Raw genomic sequence first — 19,877 nt, 5'->3', positions numbered from 1 at the left:
AAAAAACTAAGTGTGGTGTAAAAAAACACAGTACAGGGTCTTTGACAAGTCCTTTATTAAAACAATGTCCCCCGAAGTAGATCCAACGTCAATCACGGCGGCGGCGGCAGGGACCCGAAAAAAGAAAAAAAAAAAGGTTCCGCTCCCGTCGGAGGCTCCCAGCCTTGTGAAGAAGAGGCTAGCTGACAGTTCTTATATAGGTATGGGGCGGGGCCAGCCGGGCACATCATCCCCGCCCCTTACCTATTTGAGAAATGTCACCCTGTCTCTCCGCTGAGGCTAACTAGCTGAATGCAGGAGACAGTCTGACATTTCTTATATAGGTATGGGGCGGGGAAAGCCGGGAACAGCAAGCATGTGACATGGGGCGGGTCACTCGGATGATGTCCCCGGCTGGCCCCGCCCCATAGCTATATAAGAAATGTCAGACTGTCTCCTGCATTCAGCTAGTTAGCCTCAGCGGAGAGACAGGGTGACATTTCTCAAATAGGTAAGGGGCGGGGATGATGTGCCCGGCTGGCCCCGCCCCATACCTATATAAGAACTGTCAGCTAGCCTCTTCTTCACATGGCTGGAAGCCTCCGACGGGAGCGGAACCTTTTTTTTTTTTTCTTTTTTCGGGTCCCTGCCGCCGCCGCCGTGATTGACGTTGGATCTACTTCGGGGGACATTGTTTTAATAAAGGACTTGTCAAAGACCCTGTACTGTGTTTTTTTTACACCACACTTTTTTTTTTTGTGAAGGAGTCTGCGGGAGCATCTACCGCAGACTCGTTCACGTAGGGGGGGGGCCGGGATCTGGGGGCCCCCTTGTTAAAGGGGGCTTCCAGATTCTGATAAGCCCCCCGCCCGCAGACCCCCACAACCACCGGCCAGGGTTGTGGGGAAGAGGCCCTTGTCCTCATCAACATGGGGACAAGGTGCTTTGGGGGGGGGAGCCCCCCTGCCTCAAAGCACCCCCCCATGTTGAGGGCATGTGGCCTGGTATGGTTCAGGAGGGGGGGGGGCGCTCGCTCGTCCCCCCCCTTTCCTGACCTGCCGGGCTGCATGCTCGGATAAGGGTCTGGTATGGATATTGAGGGGGACCCACGCTGTTTTTTTTTTTAAATTTCAGCGTGGAGTTCCCCCTTAATATCCATACCAGACCTGAAGGGCTTGGTATGGATGAGAGGGGGGACCCACGCTGTTTTTTTTTTTTTTTTTTTTATTGTGGACCTTTATTTTTACATTCAGCTGTCAAAATAAATATTATCTAGACCTTTGAAATAAGTAAAATCATTACAGAAATAATTATAAAGGATAAGAAACAAAAATAGAATCACTAGAACTAAGGAAATCTAATTAGATTACATGAAGATATGCCGAGTGCTGTTTATTAAACACAATAGACGCGAGCGAGTGCCGGCTGTCAGAGGAATCCACAATCAGATTCACTATTAGTCAGTGGCTAAAAAGCAAACGCCCATGGCAGAAGTCTAAAATGTGTTCTGCACATGCTCAGTTGTATCTGCCAAAGACACTGCACGGGCTTCTAGATTTTTACTGTGTCGATTTCCTTGAAAAAAACGATTTTTAACACATTTTTAATTTTTTTGGAAATAGCAGATATTGTTTAAAGTGAAGTCCTGATATTTGGCAAAGCAAATTTCTAAGTGAACATGTCTCTGCAGTGATTTTTCATGGTTTTAGACTTGCTTCTTAGCAAGTCTGTTTTGTGAGTCTGATTTTGGGCGTGTGTCTTTTTGTGAATTAGATTGGGCATCTGCTTATGGGCTCTGCTCAATAGTGAATTAGGTTGCAGGGTAAAAAATGACAGACGCCCATGAAAATTGGGCTTAAGCCCATAAATATGCGCCCACGCCCAATAGTGAATCAGGGCCTTTGTGGCTGAGTTGCTGTTCCCAGTTGCTTCCACTTTGTTATAATACCACTAACAGTTTACCATGGAATATTTAGTAGCAAAGAAATTTCATGCATGGACTTATTGCACAGGTGGCAATCTATCACAGTACCATGCTTGAATTCACTGAGCTCCTGAGAATGACCCATTTTTTCACAAATGTTTGTAGAAGCAGTCTGCATGCCTAAGTGCTTGATTTTATATACCCGTGGCCATTAAAGTGATGGAACACCTGAATCCAATGATTTGGAGGGGTGTCTCAATACTTTTGGCAATATAGCGTATATGCCCAAGGATAGGGGCCTAGGGTGGTCAGTGGGTGGATCACTCCTATGCTTTGGCATATATTTTTTTTTTTAATTTTTGGCAGAGATTTCTTCATCCACATTGATTGATGTGAATAGAGGAATCTGTTAGGTTCTTTTTTTTTTTCGTTCAGCCCCCCCCCCAAAAAAAGAAAATTTTATGTATGCCCAACATTAGAAGTGGGTGGATGCAGGGTGGTATATTCTAATGGTGGGCATACCACACACTTCTGGCAGAGATTTCTTCTCTTTTTTTTTTATGCAGCTGGCATTTCCACCAGCTGACCATACAGTTAACTGGAGACTGGAATGGTTCCAATCATCTCTATACTCTAAGAAACTGGAAGCTACAAACATTTCATCACTTTGGTTTTGCCAGATATAAACAGCAACATTTTTAAATTAGGAAAGCATCTGATCACACTAATCTTCGTGAGATCAGATAATTTAAGGGCAGAGGAGATATCTAGAGTCTAATAGACCCCATATTTCTCAGAAAAGAGTACCTGTCACTGCCTATTGCTATCATAGGGGATAGTTACATTCCCTGTGATAACAATAAAAGTAATAGAAAAAAAAATGAAAGGGACAGTGTAAAAAAATCAAAATAAGTAATTAAAAAAAATTAAAGCACCCTCGCACGCAAGCGCCGGCCCCATGTTGGTATGTAAACAGCAGTATCACCACAAACAGTGGATCAAGGGCAGGAATTCTAGCACTAGACCTCCTGTGTAAATCAAAAGTGGTAGCCTGTAAAGGATTTTAAAGCATCGTCTATGGATTGTAAAAATGTATGTAGTTTGTTGCCGCTGCATGGGGCATGCGCATTTTTAAAGCATGTCATGTTTGATATCTATTTACTCTGCATAACATCATCTTTTAAATTTGATCAAACAATTTGCCAATATATTGTGTTCTTGTACATTAAAATTCAAAAAAGTGTATTTTTTAAAAAAACAGTTTGCGTTTGAAAAATCTCTCTGCAAGTACAATGACATAAAAAAAATTGCAACACCAACCATTTTATTCTCTAGGGCGTCTGCTTTAAAAAAAATTATGTTTGGGGGTTCAAAGTAATTTTCTAGCAAAAAATACTGATTTTATTAATGTGAACAAAATGTGTCAGAAAAGGCTTGATCTTCAAGTGGTTAGAAGAGTGAGTGATGTGTGGCATAAGCTTCTAATTCTGTGCATAAAATGCCAGGATAACAACCCCCCCCCCCCCCCAAATGACCCCTTTTTGGAAAATTAGACACCACAAACTATTTGCTGTGAGACATGTTGAGTCAATAGATTCATTTATTTTTTTACCACAGGTTTTTGGAAAATGACAAAAAGTTTGTTTTACAAAAAGTTGTCATATAAATGATATATTGCTCACACGTGCTATGGGTATATGTGGAATTACTCTCCAAAATACATTTTTCTACTTCTCCCAAATATGGGGATACCACATGTGAGAGCCTTTTTGGCAGTCTAGCCGTGTATAGGACCTCAAAATCTGATAAGCACCTTCAGGCTTTTAAAAGGCTTTATTTCCTCATTACACTACCTATCACAGTTTTGGGGGCCCTGAAATGCCAGAATTGTACAAAACCCCCAAAATTACCCATTTTTGGAAAGTAGACATTCCAAGGAGTTTGATAAGAGACATGGTGAGTATGTTGCAGATCTCGTTTGTTGCTACAAGTTTTTGGAAAATGAAAAAAGAAAACAAAAAACGTATTTTTTTTTTAAAACCTTGTGAGAAAAAATGAGATCTGCAAAATACTCACCATGCCTCTTATTAAATTCCTTGGGGTGCCTACTTTCTAAAAAGGGGTGCTGACCTGGTATTCCAGGGCCTCCGAAACTGTGAAAGGAAGTGAGGAAGTGAAATGAAGAAGTTACGCACCTTCAGGCTTTCAAAGGGATCATTTGATTTCAGGCTCTTGTATGTGGCTAGGCTCACACGTGTGGTATCACCATACTCAGTATAAGTAGCAGAATGTATTTTAGGGTGTAATTCCACATATACCCATGGTATGTGTGAGCAATATCTCATTTAAATTACAACTTCGTGAAAAAAATATTGATTTTTTTTTTGTCATTTTCCAAAAACTTGTGGTAAAAAATAAAGTATTCCATTGACACAAGCCTCACAGAAAATAGTCTGTGGTGTTTACTTTCCAAAAGGGGTAATTAGGGGGGAAGGGGATTTTGAGATTTTTGCTATCCTGGAATTTCAGAGTCTCTGAAACTGTGATAGGTAGTCTGGAAGTGAAATGAGGAATTTATACACCATCAGGCTTTCAAAGGGGTCATTGGCTTTCGGACTCCTGTATGCGACTAGGCTCACAAAAAGTCTCACACATGTGGTATCCCAATACTCAGGAGAAGTAGCAGAATATATTTTGGGGTGTAATTCCAAATATACCCTTGGCATGTTTGAGCAAATATACAATTTAAATGACAACTTTGTGTAAAGAAAATGTTTTTTGTTATTTTCCAAAAACTTGTGGGAAAAAAAAAAAAATCTTCCATGGACTCAATATGCCTCAGCAAATAGCTTAGGGTGTCTACTTCCTGAAAAGGGGTCATTTGGGGGTGTTTGTGCTATCCTGGCATTTTAGCACCTCAGGAAATGTGATAGGTAGTCAGAAAGTAAAAGCTGCGTAAATTCCAGTATCTATACCATAGTTTGCAGACGCTATAGCTTTCACACAAACCAAAGACATGTAGCAAAATAAATTTTGGCCTAAATTTATGACAAAATTTGAGTTTATTGGATATTTTTTTATAACAGAAATTAGAAAATTTTGGGTTTTTTTTTTTCAAAATTTTCAGTCTTTTTTTGTTTATAGCGCAAAAAAATAGAGAACTCAGAGGTGAGCAAATCCCACCAAAAGTTGATCCAGGGAATATCTGATTGCTTTTTGGGGGATCAAGATGGAATTTTTTCCCCTGCAGGAGCAAGTTACATCATGCTTTGCTGGGTTTTTTGCCTTCTTCTGGATCAATGGTGGGCATAGGATTATAACTTTTTTTTTTGGTTGAACTGGATTATTATTATTATTATAATACAGTATTTATAAAGCGCCAATAGTTCGCTCAGCGCTGTACATTACAAAGGGGGACAGAACATGTGACAGAACAATACCAATACAATGCAAAACATGAGGGGATTGAGGGCCCTGCTCTTTCGAGCTTACAATCTAGGAGGGAGAGGATGGTGGCACAGGAGGAGATAGCTGTGGGGGATGGAGTGGTAGGAAGAGTGGAGGAGGTCGGCAAGTTAGCAGGGGGTGGGGTAGGCTTCCCTGAAGAGATGGGTTTTCAGGGTGCGCCTAAAGGAGAGGATGGTCTTCTGTCTTTTTACAGCCAGATTCACTATGTAACTATATGTAGAAGAAAGCTCTATTTGTGTGAAAAAAGGAAATACATTTAGTTTGGGTACAGCGTTGCATGACGGCGCAATTATCAGTTGAAATATCACAGCGCCGAATAGCAAAAAAATGGCCTTGTCAGGAAGGGGGGTAATTCTTCTGGAGGGGAAGTGGTTAAAAATGTGGCTGCACGGGGCTCTGCCCACTTGGCCACATCATTCATTTACAGAGTTCTGTGAAAGGAAGAACTACAAATATCATCAGCCATTGCAACAGACAGCTTGTATTTCTTAATGAACTACCAGGGCACTGGTGAGCACTCTAATAATTCATCAATTCTTCTTGCTATTCAGTAACTGCCTGCCCATATGGGAGTTATGAGCAGACAGCTGCACTGACAGTCTGCAGGAACCTTGCATTGCTGATCATGGGCGCAATGTTTTACAGGCTCCTAATAAAAAAGAAAATGCACAATATTACCTGCAAAAAGATGAGCATTTATTATTTTTTTTGTAAAAGGTGAACTTATCCTTTAAGGCCATCAGAAGTGCTCATTTTTGTGCCCATGGGTGAACCCAGGATTGGGCTTTATATGGCCACTTTTATATATACAAGGATTTGAGCTTCGCATTGGACAAGCAATAGTGAGACTTTTTTTGTGGCTATGGAATGCAGTATTTGCATTTTGAATCTGATGTTATGGAGCACTTTTTGAGTTTTCTGTTACTTTTGCTTTAGAAAGTGGTGCTTATTATTCTTCCCTACAAATACGAATGAATCTAGGAAGCTGCCTTTGACTTGCTTCTGAGTCAGAAGCCTGTGTACAATAATCTCAATGTAGGCCACAGACCTGTCAGTGTTCAGTAAATTGTAACCACTTAAGATTTCCTGAAAATTGCAAATATGATTGAAAGTAATCACCAGATTCTCCGCAATCTACTACCCATGAATTTAGTGAATTATGAAGTTAAAACTGGGCTTGATCTTTTTCCCAAAATGTAATATTTTATTTAAAAAAATATAATTTGAGAAGCACCGATATTTCTCTCTATACAGCTGGAATGCCAACTTCACTAAACTTTATTGAAAAAAGTTTAACAAATATTGAAATTGAATTCAAATGGAACTGAAAGTGGGAAAAATGATGTCAAACTTGTAGAAAGCAATCTCATGCAACCGCATTTGATCAGGGTAATTATTATTCCATCTTGTGGTCCAATTAAACCACCATTTCATGTCTTTAATGCATTGTGTTTTTGACACAAAAATGAATTGAAATTCGAATGCTCCATCAAATTGGTATAGCAAATTTGAGAGCGGCGCCCACAGTCTCCAGCGTGATGGGGCTTGCTTCAGGCAGATTTTGTCTTATCCAGTATTTGGTGTCTTAGCAGCACAGTGACACCAATATGAGGCTCTGAGTCATTTGATAATGAGACATAATCTTTGTCACATTTTCAGCAACCTACTGCGTTCAGTTATTGATGACCTGGAGAATAGAGGAGTATCCATTTGCATATGTTTTGTGTCTTTAGAAAGTGCTAAGCAGGTGGAAGGGAGGCTTTGTTATTAGGAAGAGACTGGCCCTCCACAGTTAATTTGTTGGAAAGAGGCATTACTCGATAGATGGGTCAGAATACCCAAACAGTGGCTGCATTGGCTGCAGCTGCTGTTCAGCTAAAAAATTTTCAGCAGACTTCTTTGATAAAAGTCGATTGAACAGGGCCTTTCATTGAGCAAATTTTGTCTGGTTTATCAGAAACCAGAAGAAATTTGTTCAGCGTTTGGAAAGCTTTAGATGGGAATTCTGTAGAACAGATGGGGGGGGAGGGGTTTTACTCATTCTGTACTACAGGGGTCTCCAAACCTTTCAGTGTGAGGGTCACATCTTATACATTTTACAAATATCAGTTTTATAAATTAATAAATAACATTTAAATGAATGAATTCACTCCAAGAAATAACTTTACATCAGACCCCCCTCCCCCCATCACATTAGAGTCTCCAATTCACATCAGAATCCCCCCATTACATCAGAGCCCTCCATCATATCAGTCTCCCCTTCACATCAGAGCCCCCATCAAACCAAAGTCTCCCCTTTGCATCAGAAGCAGCCCCCCAATAACATCAGAGTCCTAATTGCACATCCCCTTTTCACATCATAGTTTCCCCCAATCACACCAGAGCCCTCCTCTCACATCATAGTCCCCTCTTCATATTAGAGTCCTGCCATCACATCAGAGGTCCCTGCTTTGACATCAGAGCCCACTCACACATCAGAGTCGCCCTCACACATCAAAGCCCCCCTTAAACACACAGGACAAGCTGCTGCAGGCAAGGTAATATCTTGTAGTGGGTCGGATGTGGCCTGTGGGCCCTAGTTTGGAGACCATTGCTCTACTATATCAGAACAAACAAACAAGAGTAATAACTGATTGTGTCATCAGTATATTATATATCAACATTGTGATTAAAGTGGAATTATATTTTCATTATGCTTTTTTGTATCAAAAAATAACATTATATGGCACTTTTGGTCACTGCTAAAAAAAAGTACTTGAAACAGTGCAAAAGGCAGACTAAAGCTGCCTACACATTATACAGCTTTCTTGTTCAATTTCCTTTAGATTTACCTTCAGCTGTGTAGTGCAAGGGCCTGCATGACTGCATACAATTTGAAATGTTTAGGTTTGGCCTCATATCATATGATTTTGGTAAATCTAAAGGCAATTGTACAAATTTTATAATATGTAGCCAGCTTAAGGCAGGTCATAGATTATGCAATTTTCTTTCCTGCAGCCATGGGTTGTAGGAAAGGAAATCACTCAATTCCCCCATCAATACAGTTTTGTTGGGGGAATCCTCCTGCAGAGCTATTGTGTTCTCCCAGCAGGGGGGCATGGGGAGCCATCTCTGCTGGGAGAACACAGCAATTACTGCTAGCAGTTATAGCCGCTGACAATAATCACCTGATACAAATCTGACATGCTGGTTGTACCCAAGTCGATCGATGGATCGACTTAGGTACAATCAGCCTGCCCATAGATGGATCAAATCTCAGTTGGTCCCTGCTGAACTGGCGGAGGTTTGATCCATCTATGGCCAGCTTAATGCAAAGATGGCAATAGCCTAGCTTGGGAAGAGACATTTGGCAATTAATGATTGCAGTGTTTACATGTGCTGGACAATTTATATGAGGATGTGATAGACTCAGAATGACAATAAATTGACTGCTGATGTACACAGTCTTTGCTCCTTGCCATTTCACAGGCAGTGAGACATAATACTGGGAAATGGACAAATTGTACTTTTGTATGTTAAAATAACTAACATAAGGAGAAAGATACCTTCAGTGGTTAAAGTGGAACTCTACAAAGATATAAAAGAAGAATGCATCTCTGTTAAGTGACACATCATAAAATATTTTTTAAAAATGCAAGCAGGGTAATTATCTACAATTAACCTGGTCTCAGCCTTTCTGGAGCCTCTGTACAGCAGGGCTGGAATGTGAGAGGAAGAAGCAACACACAGAGCCAATCAGTTTATGTGCTGGTAAGATGTATGCTGATAGGAAGAGAGAGCAGAGTGACAAATGATCTCATCACTGTGCTGCATCTCATTATACTGTACAGTCAAAGGCTGGGGAAGGTCCAGGATGACCTGGGCTTATAAAAATGGGTTTGAATGATGCTGGCCATCATAGTGAAGCTGCAGACAAAAGTACTGTGTGGAAAATCACTGGATTTGGAGTGAAATTGCAGCAAAACCTAATTTGATTGTTTTTTTTAATTCAAACAACTTTTATTGTCAAGATAATAGAGAAAATGGAACAGTACTTACAGAATCCACAATGACATTAATGGAACAGCAGGATTACACATAAATGGAACAACGTGAATACGCAGATACCATAATAAGCAGAATATCAGAAATGGTAATCAAACAAAACAAAGACCACAAGGATCCAAAACTTTCTTGACAATATCTTGCTTATTCCTTCCCGACCAGATGTAAACAGAAATGGGGAAAAGGAACAAAGCCTAAAACATGTCTTCAAACAATAAAAAGAAACAAAACCACATCAACAACAATCTCTGGTTCACCCGAGACCTCTCATCAAAAAGAATGGGAGATGAACATGAACTCCCCCAGGGGGAGGAGTGGAGTCGCACACCTGATGTAAAATATCACACCTGCAGAAGTCGGTCCACTATCAATTGAGGAGGGGCGAGCCCAGGTATATCCAGTCAACCCTGCAATACCTGCTGGAACTTACGATAAGCATTGCGTTGGTACGTGAGTTTCTCCCGTGGGAGTAAAGAATTAACATTATCCATTGCTTATTAGTTGTCGGAGCCAACGATAACCTGTACCTTGCTATCAACTTCCTAGCCAGATAGAAAAGTCATATACCCTCCTGGTTGGAACAGTTCTTGATCCAGTGCCCCCAACAGACAATGCAAGGGATCCTGGGGAGCAGTATATTGCGATACTATAGAAATAAATTGGAGAACCTCACTCCAATATCTATGTAACTTGGGGCAACGCCAGAGCATATGAATGAAGTCACCTTGTTGGACCCTACTCCTCGGGCAATCAGGCGAATCCCGCTTGCCCCACCGATACAGTTGCACAGGGGTCCTATACGTTCGATGGAGAATAAACAATTTAGACAATTTATGAGAGGGAGAAAGAGAAATTCCCGCAACAGATTCCAGGGAAGCATCTCAGACATCTCCAGCAAACAATACAATATCCCGGGACCACTGCACCCTGCTCTGGAGACTAGCTTGATCCTGTACTGTGGATAATAGCTGGGATTATACCCGAGAAATCATGCCCTTCTTATGGGTTGCCTGAGTGACATACTTAAGAAAAACTGAGTCTGTCAATGTGAGATTAGAGAGCGAAGACTGAGCCTGTACCGCATGACATAGCTGAAGATATCGATAAAACTGCTTATGTGTAAATGTAAATTCCATTTGCAGTTGAGAAAAGGACTTTAGGATTGCCCCCGAATATAACTCAGATATAAATTTCAGGTCTTGATCTCTCCAGTCATGAAAAACCTCCAGTATAGCCAGTTCTACATAATGCGGATTATTCCACAAGGGAGTAGAGGAAAGAAAGCCGGTAACATGAAAGGGAGCTTTTACCGCACTCCAGACGTGCCTCAAGAGGTTTGCGGTTGGAGCCGTGGATGTAAGGACCAATAGAGCCATCTCAAGATGAAAGAACTGAAATGGTGGGATCAGGAAGGGAAATCAAACTAATAATGGGATCAGTATTATCAGGCGAATGAATCCCAGCCAACCAGTTGCTGCAATTGGGTCGCCAGAAAATAAAGTCTGGGCTCAGAAACTGCTACCCCCCCGACTCATTGCCATATTGCAATGTGGATAATTTTATCCTAGCTACTTGTTATTTCCAAATAAGACTCCTAAACTGGGTCTCTATGCGATGAAACCATTTCTGGAGCACTGCTTTAAACTGTAGGCAAGTCCAAAACTTTCTTATTTTGGTTTTGCATTTAGTAGGGAATGGTTAGCCACTTTTTTCAGTCTGTATCCCATCCCTTCACTTTCTGTCCTAGAGAAACAACAAGTAAGAGGAGATCTCTCTAAAGTGAAGGAATATCCTCTCTTAGACAGATGTCACCAGAATAGATAAAGCCATTGGAAATATGTTTCCCTCACTAACTATTCCTGTTAAAATTCAAAATGTTTGGAATAGCCATTGAATTTTACACTGGCGCTCCGTATTTATTTTTGCTCTACATGTGTTTGTCACTGCAGTTTATATATGTGTTTTTTTCACTCACAGTATGGTAGGTGCGAGTGTTAGGCCTACCCCGAAGTCTAGGAGGAGGATGTGTGACCCTTAGGTTCTTTCATCATCTGCCTTGAAGGTCTCTCTTTGGGAGAGCCCCTAACCTTGTTCTTGGTAGTCAGCTTTGGCTGATCATGAAGAAAGGGGTCACCAGGGCCTTTTGTCTAGGTGGAATGAGTGCCTTGTCCAAGTAAGAAGTGCCTCAGTGGGTCAGAGAAGGGTCCTTTATCCTTGGGAGGAGACCATGTGACACACCCTAGTGCACTGTTTTGCATATATTCACTTGTTTGTGTTGGTTCACTTTGGTGTTTAGTTTTTAAGCATCAACCGATGGTCTAAAAAAAAATAAAATGTTTGGATTTTTCATAAAAAAAATTGAATTTGTCTTTCTCTGTTGAAGACAGTGGTTACTTGGACAAGTAAAAGAGGTGAATCTCCACAGCAGGGACACAAACAACACTTAAAAATAAAAAGGGGTTTTAATCCTTTTCTACCTTTAAATAAAGTTTAATTCAATCCAAAACTTTTTTTTTGTTTTGGATACACTAAAGCATGGTTAATACCTCTTCCACCTTTTTATTGTTTGCCATTTGTGTCTCACTTGGAAAATTGTCTCTTCACTTCCTGTTGTCCAGACACAACAAGAAATGAGAGAAAGTTCCCTTTAAAATGAAAACTGTTCCCTTTGGAAGTTTTTCCCTCTGGTGACAACTCAAAATTTAGATCTTCCATCACTTAAAGGTCTGGTGACAATGCTCACCAGGACAGTCTGAGAAGGTGAATCCCTGTAATCGGGGCATATGCAGCAAAAAATAAAATTCCTAACAGAGTTTATAACGTCTCACCATTCTATGCAAAAATAAAAAAAATTGGGCTTTAGATGCACTTTAAAGTAGAATTCCAGTCTAACACTAAATAATCTTAAAAATGTTCTCTCCCCCCTCCTGTTCCTGTTACGTATACAAGGTGGTATAAATAAGTTTAGTGTTTTGTAACACGCCAACAGATGGCAACACAAGGCTGCACGCATAGTCAGTGTGCCAAAAGACATCATCCTGTGCATATCGGGATCTGTGCAACTGGTGCTATTCTGACCATGTGCATTACCACACCTGCTATTTAATCATGGACAACAAGTTAGAACAAAGAGCATACATGAAGTTCTGTGTGAAACTCGGCAAATCTGCCACAGAGGCGTTTGACATGATTCGGCAACTTTATGGCGATGCTGCATTGAGTCTGCCAGAGACGTTTGACATGATTTGGAAACTTTACAGCGATGCTGCGTAGAGTCTGCCATAGGGACGTTTGACATGATTTGGAAACTTTACGGCGATGCTGCATTGAGTCTTCCACAGAGACGTTTGACATGATTTGGCAACTTTATGGCGATGCTGCATTGAGTCGTTCGAGGTGTTTTGAGTGGCACACATGCTTCAAGAGCAGAAGAACATCACTGGCAGACGACAAAAGATCAGGAAGATCTTCAAGGACCCCTGAAAATGGACTCTCCCTGAAGATCCAGCTCAAAGGTTTCCGTTTTGACAACATTGCAGAGATCCAGTGGTTGGGGTGGGGTGGGATGGGACCCCCTGAGGTTTTCCATAATGGGTGGGAAATCCTCTACTGTCCTGGCCGAAATAAAAAAAAACACTTTGGCTTTGGATACACCTGGTCACCTAACACTCACTGATCCAGATCAATTGATGTCTATTCAAGCCCCTGGCCACATATAAATGAATGACAGTTTCCAAATGCCATTTTACTAGCTTTTGTAAATGGAAATAAACCTCTGACTAAACATTTCCTTCTTCTGGTTTTTATACCTCAGGCCTTCAGTGAGAAGGCATGCTACACAATGGAGAAATGTTAATTTCTTTGAAGCCAAGTGTATATGGCAATTGATCCCAGGCTCGGAGACATGGTTCTTTAGATGTTTATTTAACTTCAATGCCTTGGGGCTTATAATTCCACACCCACAATTAAATTTGGCACAAGTCTTGACACCTCTGGTCCAAAGTCATTGTGTATTGGGATTATGGGCAAGTGGCAATGTACATGACATTGGAAGTTGTCCTCTCCTTCCTGCATACCTGTGAGAATGTATCCAGAGACTTACATAGGGAAAATGCGACTACTCTTGTAGAGGTGTAGAAAACCAAAAATCCAAGGCATGCATACAAATATCGCAATGTTGGATTCAGTTCCAAAAATGTATTCTGTTAAATATTACATAATGTCTTAATTATGTCCTAGATCTTTATCTTTTGGAGGATGGTTAAGGGGTTCCGCAAGTTGGTTGGAAACTTACCTATAACACGTTTTGTATGGAATTTGTAAGTTCTGCTGTGATAATGTGGGTTTCCATTGGATGCCTGCCATAATCCAAAATACAGTGGTGGGTTGACTGCCAAACTGGCCTTACTGTAGGAGTGTAACAGTGTGGGTGAAATAAGGATAATTAGATTGCAAGCTTTTTTTATATAAATTGTTTGATTTCTTCTGTTGTGTTTCACTGTTGTGTTATGCGTGTATAATTTATATATATTATCATTACTACAAATATTTTTCTAATTACACTCACAAGTGAGCAATGTGGATCTAGCCTATGTAGACAATGTAGTTTGGTCCCTCCCTAATCCAACAACACGCTGCATTCTTTATTTTATTAATATTCTTTCTGGGAAGATTTGGATTTTGGGGGGTTTTATTAGAAAAAATAATAATTATAAAAAAAAGTTCATCCACACTTAATTTGCAGATGTTGATTGGCAATTATTATCCAGGCTGGGTTCTATTTTAAAATCACAGGCAATGCTGCATGACGAGGCTATCATGTAAAGATAATCATAAGAACTGTAAGTATATTTAGTCTACCACACAACAGATGTGTACAAATGGAACCAGGTACCTGAATCCAAACATAAGGCGGTATCCTGGGGCTGTTTGGTGTCCATGTTCAGCCTGTTTAATCTCCTGTCTGAGAAGCTAAAAGCACCACCTAACCTCCAATACACAAATCTGTTGAGGGCTTTCTGGAATTCCTGGCTGCCACTTGTTTGCATGACAAGAGGGTCTGAGAAATCCAGCAATGGGAACACCACACTGTGAAATACACCCAATCCACATTGCCTCTTTCTGCTCTGTCTGTTTGCTCATTAATTTTATAGTATTTGCAGATCCTGCAAAGCTGCTTTCTGCAATCCACAGTCCTGGGCCAGGGAGAAGGGGGACAGCATACATGACCCAGTATCATTAGAGACAAGCATTGTAGAGGGTCAGGGCCAGACAGAGGGAGGCACACAACCCTGGATGTGCCACTGAGGAGGCTCAGACAAGTGTAAATATTAAAGGGCAGAGAGGTGCAGATATCTGTCTGGAAGGTTCAATACCAACACATCTGTTGTCTGCAGCTCTCAAAAACGGTGCTGGATTTGTCAACTACTTAAACAGTGCATTGTTATTTCCTTACACAACAGAATTGACACTTATATACCTTTGCATCTGCACCAGTAACTGCTTTCTGAATTCCAACAATTCCTTACTGGTGTGAAACACTATACATGTTTGCAAACTAAAGACCTCTGGCGCACTGGGCGTTTAGTCCCGCTGCATGAGACGCTGGCATTTAGATGCGGTTGAGAGGCACGGGCGCACTGTCCAGCCCTGCTGCCAGCAGCTTATCTAACTGTATGACAGGCTGAAAGCTGCTGCGACTGAATGGTGCACCAAGAGCTACTAACCTTTAGGGCAGTGTGCGCCCAGGGTTGAATGCCTGGAATGCAAGTAGTCTGAGTTCCGAGCATTAGTCACTGGGCAATGGTACACCATCTAGCCGCAACAACTTTCAGTTTCTCATAGAATTTTACAAGCTGTCAGCAGTGGAGCAGGATGGTGTGTATGTGCCTACCGCACATGCCAAAATGCCGTAGTCCCATACACTATGGCTAAGCGCCCAGTGAGCACGAGGCCTTACTCTTGCTTTGAGTTTCTGCATGGACAGTATGTGTATAGAGTACTGTATGTGAGTTCTTGAGCTTTTTTAATCTGTTACCTTCAAATTCTTCGTTTTTGCCCTGTAATCCAAAAACATAATGGTTCCTCAGGGTGAGCTTGTCTAATGGTGAAAACAGTGGACTGCGCAATGTGTTTAAAAAGCACTTTAAAAAATAATTTTAAGCTTCTTCTGGTACAGGGATCCCCTCTCCCTACACAAATTTTTTCCTTCTATACCTGATCTTTGTTGGCGCTGTAATAGAGCTGTTGGTTCTCAGCTCCACATTTGGTGAGATTGTGATCAAATATAACCCTTCTGGCGACAAGTCTTTGCTGTATATAACCAGATCTACAATGAGTCCTTGGCCCCTTTGCCGGAAATTGCTCTTCTATCTATTTTACCGGGCTCACGGGCAGCACAGAAGAAAAGTCTGTTGCGCTTCTTTCTGTCTATGGCCCGCCAATTGATACCCCTCTTTTGGAAAACAGCCATCCCGCCTCCTTTCCCGATATGAGTCTCCGTGCTTAATGATATGGAGGAAATGCTGGCGTTTACCAATGATACCTATAAGTTGCTCTGGTCTATCTGGCTCCATTTCTTCTCCTCTGTGACCCTCCAAGAAATACGTTCCCGTTGCATTCTAGTGGAGTTAAGCCTTGTTCCCACGACTAATTTTCATTTTGGCTTATCTGCCAATTGGACCTTGCGGTCCTTGCCAAGATGCGGGCAGTGGGGTTGCTTAGGTGAGATTCAGTTGAGGAACCACCCTACTGTTGCTTTCTACTGTCCCCATTTCCCAATCCCCTCAATTCTCTCTCTTCTCTTTCACTTACCTTTCCCCTGGCTTTTTTCTTTCCTCCCCCCCTTTTGTTTTTTTCTTTCTTTTTAGTTTACCTCTTTGGTTGTATGGAGTTTTCTCATATTGTTCCAGACACCTCGCCCCTGATACCTTATTATGTTATACCTCCATAAAATAAGTTATTGATCCTTCCCTTTTAAAGTTTTACTGCATCATTTTCATACATCCACATGGCTCATAACCTCATCTGTGTTGTTTCTTTTGTTTACCTACTTGCACATGTTCTTTATACTTCTCATGCTATGTCTGTTAAAATTATGCAAAATAATAAAGACAAATTTGCCTTTAGAAAGCACTTTAAGGTTCCATGTACACAGGACACTTCTGAACGATGGAAACTGACTGCTGGAAAACGTAGGTTAAAAAATGTCTGTTTAGCTGCATTTGCATACCACATTTATGCACATTTGCATTTAGAAGCGTATTTTAAAGATAACCTCAGGAGACCTTCCAGAATGCACTGAAAAACAGTAAAAAATTAACTATTTCAGACATTTTGAGAGAAATAGAGAGAGCAGAAGTGGAGAGAGCAGTATGTGTTGAGATTAGCTGTCTTTTTTTTTTTTTCGTAATGTTTGGATGTGTTCCAGCTCATTTCTATGCAGAAATTATTACAGCAGTGTCTAATATATTTTTTTTCATGCAAAACCTCAAAGTATGGTGTACCAGGTCCATTGAGTACCGGGAAAACGCTTTGCATGCATTTTTCATGATGAAAAAAGGCTCTGGACAGCATCTGGAAATGGAAGAGTTAAAAAAAAATTTCCAAACTCAAACACTTATAAAAGCAGTTAGCTGCATTTACAAGCGTTTGAAATGCTTATAAAATCTACTCCTGAATGCAAGTTTGGTGCGTTCAAAAAAATGACTGCAAACTCAACTGCCTGTAAACGACAGTGTACATGGACACATAGGAAAACATTAGGGAGAGTTCAGGGGCTGCTGAAAAAAACACAGAAAAGCTCCTAAATGGGAGTTTATCAGCTTCAGTGTACATGGAGCCTAACATTAGAAATGTTTGAAGAAGTGAACAAGTGGCAATGTGATGTACAAGCAACACATAAGGACACTATAATCATTACAGTAGAACTAAAGGCAAAACTTTTTTTTTTTTCTTTCAAAAGGAGAAAGAGTGTTATAATTCCTGTTAGTGTTTTGTCATCGTCCCATTGGTAAGATTCTTTTCACTTCCTGTACCATAACCAAACAGGAAGTGAAAAGAAATCCCTCCTGAGTGAATCCCTGCTTGTCTCCAGAACTAGTGTTCCCACTGGAAGACTTCCAATCTATTCCTGTGACAATCCAAAATTGGGGATTTTCTTTTACTTTCACTCAATAATAACGTTCACCATGACAAATAGAGAGGGAGAATCTTCATGTGGAGGACACACACAGCAATAAACACCTGGCAGGTGGTCTAATCCCTGACCACTTCATCTAAACCAAAAATAAAAGTTTTTCCCTTAGTTATATTTTAATATATAGCTTGATGTCATTTCAGTGGTAGCGTTTTTTTTAATTAAAGGATAACTTCACATTTTCAAAAAAAAAATAAATGCACATCTTTTTTCAGGTAAAAAATACGTGCATTTATTTATTTATTGGGAGCCTGAAAAGCATTGCACCCATGATCAGCAAATTAAGCGTGCTATGAGGGCTCTTGCACTGTGTGTAAGCTGTCTGTTCATACCTCCTCATACGAGCAGTCAGTTACACACTGACAGGAAGCTTGAATGAACTACCACAGCGCGCAACATGGTAGTTCATTGAGAACTACAACCCAACAGCTGCAAAGGCTGTCAGTAGTTGTAGTTTCCCATCTACACTATACTATGATTGAGTGGCGTGGCTGGGTGGGTGAACCCCGCATGTCCCCGTCTTTTTTTGAATTGTGGTAGCAGACATGATTGAGAGAGTGAAGTTCCGCTTTAAAGTGGAACATCACACCCTCAATCACCATTGACTATTTTGAATCCTTATGCTGCTAGCATTAGTAAATAGCTAGGAAAGTATATTATATTTACTTGTTTTAAACTGTTTTTTTTTTATATTTCTTTAGTTACTTTCTGGCTTCCATAACTAGGCAAATGATGTCATACATCCCAGAAGTCTTCAGGAGGGGAGGAAGGGTTTTTATCAGCTATGCACATTCTCCTGTCTGTATGCCTGGGCTAAGGTCAGATGGATTCTAGGAAGTAGTTGCTACATGAATCCTCTGACCATACTCAAGATGTCCATGGCAAGAAATGCTGAGGGGTGTTGAGACATAGATAGATGGGTAAACTTTCTTTGAATATTAAAAATGGTTTAAATAGTGCTTTTGGTTAGCGGTGCTCAGATGCAATGTAGTTCCACTTTAAGTTCTCAACAAAGCTACAGTTTGCATAAAGGCTGGATGTTTTTGCTTTTCTTAAAAGCCCTCCAAAAAACTCTGGTAGGTAAGATGAAATTGCCTAACAGTTTGGGCCATATCAAGTATTAACTATAATGTTATAATGAACAAAGTGCAATGTCAAAGTAAGGTTCTGCTTTAGAGCCATAAAAATACATAAAATAAATTAAATTAAAATTATTGTTAACACAGGTGATGATGATATGTAAAAAATTATTTTGCTGCCTTGGATTACAATTAAAATGTTATATAAATACATATTGTTGGAAATAATACTGTATTATAATAAGGTACAACTAATATAAAAAATATATTTTTCAGGATTTCAAGGTAGTTCCATTACTGCAGTAGTATTACAGAAGCAAATAGTATCCTTTGTTATTTATAGACTTACCTCTAATATACTGACTATCAGATCAGCCAGCAGACAGCAGCAAATGGCCAAAATGTATATCACGTATTTAGACACATAGAGGTAAATAAGAATTGATTTATCACTAACATGCCACCCAGTTTATCCACTTACTATCTGTGGAAATAATATGCTTCCTAGGTCCCCCTCTGGGAATTAACACTTTGCCTAACAGTTTGGGCCATATCAAGTATTAACTATAAGACAGTGGCAAATGGCCACTTGGACCTTCTGGATTTAGGAGAATAGCTATAACCCAAAAAATAAAATTCTACACTGTACAGATCTACCTATACAGAAAGCTGCAGTAGCTGGAAATGCAGGAATTGTCTATTGTATTTTAATCCCTTAATGCAACATAATCTTTAACACTTTTTCAAAAGGCCTCCTAACTTCTCCACAAGATATTTGTGATGTGCCACAAAACCACATTTACATATATTATATTCTTTACAGCTGAGTTTTTCTTTGGTCTTTACTACTTCTAAATGGAATATTTAATGGTCAACTAAATGAATAGATTTCTATTTAATCTTTTCTTCATACCCATACCTCGCTTTCTTCTCCTTCTATATTCATTTAATAACTGCATAAAGCTTATGTACTTTTAATCCTAAAATAAAAGTTTTATGTAGTAAGTTATTGCTTGGTGTGTAGTAAAAATAAGATACAACACAGTAGACACAATATAAAATATTATAAGTAATACAATAAATAGATAAATTAAGTTAATAGTTTTACAAGGAAACGTGTGTGTGTGTATATATATATATATATATATATATATATTAATATATATATATAAAACTTTTCTTTATC

Source organism: Staurois parvus, unplaced genomic scaffold (assembly GCF_062004578.1).
Source record: "Staurois parvus isolate SC_StPar_1 unplaced genomic scaffold, SC_StPar_1.0 ptg000362l, whole genome shotgun sequence".
Lineage (NCBI taxonomy): Eukaryota > Metazoa > Chordata > Amphibia > Anura > Ranidae > Staurois > Staurois parvus.
The sequence above is the reverse complement of the archived record's forward strand: the minus strand, read 5'-3'. Positions refer to the sequence as shown.